The sequence below is a fragment of the Mytilus galloprovincialis genome, chromosome 13 (genome assembly GCF_965363235.1).
Source record: "Mytilus galloprovincialis chromosome 13, xbMytGall1.hap1.1, whole genome shotgun sequence".
Taxonomy (NCBI): domain Eukaryota; kingdom Metazoa; phylum Mollusca; class Bivalvia; order Mytilida; family Mytilidae; genus Mytilus; species Mytilus galloprovincialis.
The window spans coordinates 56,295,369-56,299,429 of NC_134850.1; positions in this window are offsets into that span (position 1 = coordinate 56,295,369).

Below are 4,061 nucleotides of genomic sequence, written 5' to 3' on the forward strand. Positions count from 1 at the left end.
GGGAGTGTTACATATGTTGAACATATTTATAGCTTACATTATGCTATTCAAAAACATAGTCTTCTATATACTTTTGCTTCAAATAAAGGAAATAATTTGTTCTTTCGAGTCTACAAATAATTCATATGATTACTTTACACTGTTTTTAGGAAATATATGTTTTCTAAGTACTTTCATGCCAAATTATCGCTAAAGAATGGCTAATTCGGATGGATTTTGTCAGTCATACTTATTGTAACCTAAAACAAGAGTGTAATAGATTTAATATGAATCAGTAAGCATTAACATTAAAGGTCATACTCTTAAGAATTAATTCAACCTTTGATCTTGACCTAATTTTTAATTTTTATGGTCATATCAGGATTTTTACCAAAAAGAGCTGATCAAGTTGTCGATGTAGGATTAAGAAGATCAAACTGCCCCTGAATGGTGTACATTTCCCAAAAAAACGTGTATGGTGTAATGGTGCATGGCATATGGTGCAATGGTAGAAGGTGTATGGTGTATGGTGTAAGTGGAATAGTGTAATGGCGTACGAGAAATGGTATGATTGTGTATCGTGTATATAAAGTGTGTTTATCAAAGGTTAAAACAATGCAAAATATTGCTAAAAACTTATTTTTAATTTTATACATTAAATAACAAAATTGTGATAAAAATTCGTTTTTTAAATATTTAAGGAGATAACTATAAAAATAAACTCATTATAGATCGCACGATTAAAATCTTTGTTTGACAGATTACCTTTTTTTTAATTTCAAAAATAAAAATTAGAAGGATAATTTGACAGCCTTGTTAACACAATATACCAAGACAGCAATATATTATTTTTTTTAAATGCCTTACTTCGTTTCCATTAGCAACACGTTGACTAAAACTGGTGGAACAGGATGTGCTCACCCTTATGGAGCACATGAGTTCACCCTAGGAGATTGGGTCATATACTATGTCTTCCGTTTATGTGTAGTGAACTTCAATCTCTGTGTTAGTTATTTGACTTTCCGTCGCTTGTTTTAGGCCATGGTGTTATCAGTTTTTTCAATAAGGAAACTTTATGTTTTGTCTCTTAAATTCTTATATATTTCTATAATTGTGCTAGACTGCTTGTCTAAAACTCTCTGACTGATCTTCGTGGTTTTAGGTTGTATTTAGTTAATGGTTATCTAATTTAAAACTGAAACGGGAAGTTTATAAAAGTAGGAGATGTTATGTATTGTACACTTGTCATCATTTCTTGTGAAAAATAATCATAGCAAGTTTGTTAAATGACCACTATTTTTATATATGGCTATGTCAGTTATAATTTAAATATAAAAACAGAAATTAAGATGTATTGCTGATGTTCTTTCCATTAACAATCCCAATCTTTCTGATTGGGTTCCATTAATATATTCCTTTCATTTTTAGACTTATACCTCGAATTAGACATACACGGTCATCCCAGTACCAGAATCTATGACCCCACCGTTAGTAGAAATACACCAACTTCTCCTGCATATGGGATAAACGTTTACCAACTTATACTGTTTTCAAGAGCATGCAGTAAATACTCCAACCTTCTGGGACATCTCCGGTGTTTGAGTAGAAAGTTGATGAGCCAGGTGTATGTAAAAGAACGTCTCGTTTATCTGAAGTTACCAAGAATTTGTTGGTAAATATTCCGTATCAACTTCACTGGACTTGGTCTTACATATTGGGAAAATTCGGAGTTAGGTCTTTGTTTTCGAGGAGATTTGTGATTTACACTTATTGTGACTCTAGAATTAATAAGTATGTGTTTTTTATCCAGAAAATTGTTTTATATTTTTCGGAATTCAGGATGACACAACAACTACAAACTTTGTACATGTTTGACTTAATAACTATTTTGATCTGAGTGTCACCTGTTGACCAAACACTTACATAAGTGTGTAATTTTCACAAAACTTATTCGTCGCTCTTTTTTAAGAAAACATGATGAATTTATTTATGAGAGCAGATAGTTGTATAAACACAATTAGTTTATAGTTGTTTATCTATGATGTTCTTTTCTTTAACAATACCATTTTTTTCTGATTTGGTTCCATTAATATATCCCTTTCATTTTTAGACTTATACTTCGAATTAGACATACACGGTCATCCCAGTACCAGAATCTATGACAATAGTTATCAAAGGTACCAGGATTATAATTTAATACGCCAGACGATTTTAATTTTTAAATTATTAATTCCCCCCACCGTTAGTAGCAATATACCTGCATATGGGATAAACGTTTCCCAACTTATGCGGTTTTCAAGAGCATGCAGAAACTTCTTCAACTTTCGGGGAAATCACCGGTGTTTGAGCAGAAAGTTGATGAACCAGGGATACACGTATGTCAAAGAAGACTCGTCATTTTTCTAATATTCCGTATCAACTTCACAAATAATACACGACGGTTTTGAAGTATATATTCTGGGCACTGACGTTGTTTACCATCTTAATTACATGTAATAGTATTCGTTTGCTTGGCTTTATGAATATTATTTTTACTATTTATAGTCTGTTTTAGTGGTCTCCAGTTGACGTGACTTAGTACTTAAACATCCCGTCGTTGTGTTATTGTTCTATGATAAGTTTTCTATTCTAGTCTTTCATTTTTGCTAATATGCTTCAATGTTACAACCTCTGGTTTATATATTTCTTATAACCCCATTTAATCAATCACGATGTTACCATGGTTACGTAATAGAACTGATGTTCAATGGTTGTCGTTTGTTAGTGTGATTCATAAGTGTTTTCTTTTCTCGTTTTTTTTTTTATATAGATTAAACCGATAGTTTTCCCGTTTGAATAGTTTTACACTAATTATTCTTTGGACCCTTTATAGTTTGCTGTTCGGTGCGAGACAATGTTCCGTGTTGAAGACCGTACTTCGACTTATAATGGTTTACTTTTACAAATTGTGACTTGGATAGAGAATTGACTCATTGGCACTCATACCACATCTTCTATAGCTATTTGTTTATATGCCTTTTTGTGTTCTTTGTTGCATTTCACGTGGCTCAGTACTTTTACATCCCGTCATTGTGTTATTGTTCTTTGATAATTTATGTAATCAGATACATGTTGTTATTGTTTGCTAATATGCTTCAATGTTACAACCTCTCGTCTTTTTTATTTTTCCTATACCTTTTTTCTTTTATTTTTGAAAATATCTTTTGTTTAAAATTTGTGTCTTTTTATGTTTCTTTGTGAGATGAGGCAAGGCTTTGTGCTTATACTTCCGTAATTGTGATGGTGAACCATTGTAATTGCCGTACACCTCTTTTTGACATTTTTACTTATTATATAAAAAAGAAGATGTGGTATGATTGCCAATGAGACAGCTATCCACAAAAGACCAAAATGACACAGACATTAACAACTATAGGTCATCGTACGGCCTTCAACAATGAGCAAAGCCCATACCGCATAGTGAGCTATAAAAGGCCCCGATAAGATAATGTAAAACAATTCAAACGAGAAAACTAACGGCCTTATTTATGTAAAAAAAAAATGAACGAAAAACAAATATGCAACACATAAACAAACGACAACCACTGAATTACAGGCTGTTTTTTTTGTTCAAACATTGTGGTCAAGATAATTTTCTGCGACTGTCATACAAGTGAGAGATTTTACTAGCTATAACACTAAGTTAAATCCACATTTTTTTAACTTAAGAAAATACCTGAACCAAGTCAGAAATATGACAGTTGTCCATTCGTTTGATGTGTTTTGGCTTTTGATTTAGCCATTTGATTAGGGACTCTCTATTTTGAATTTTCCTCGTCGTTCAGTTTTTGTGCGATTTTACTTTTTATATATATGACATAAATGTAAAAGTTAAAATTAACCTATAGCTAGATGCTAGAACCAGAGACATACATGTATATACTCATGACAACGGCTTGATAGTATATTAATATGTCTCTTCTAGAACCTTTGAATTTCAAAGACTTTCCACCAATAGAGTTTCATAACACTAAGAATATTTAATTGTTCTTTGCTATGTAATTCTATATTATGTTTTACTGTTAGATTATAAACCCTATATC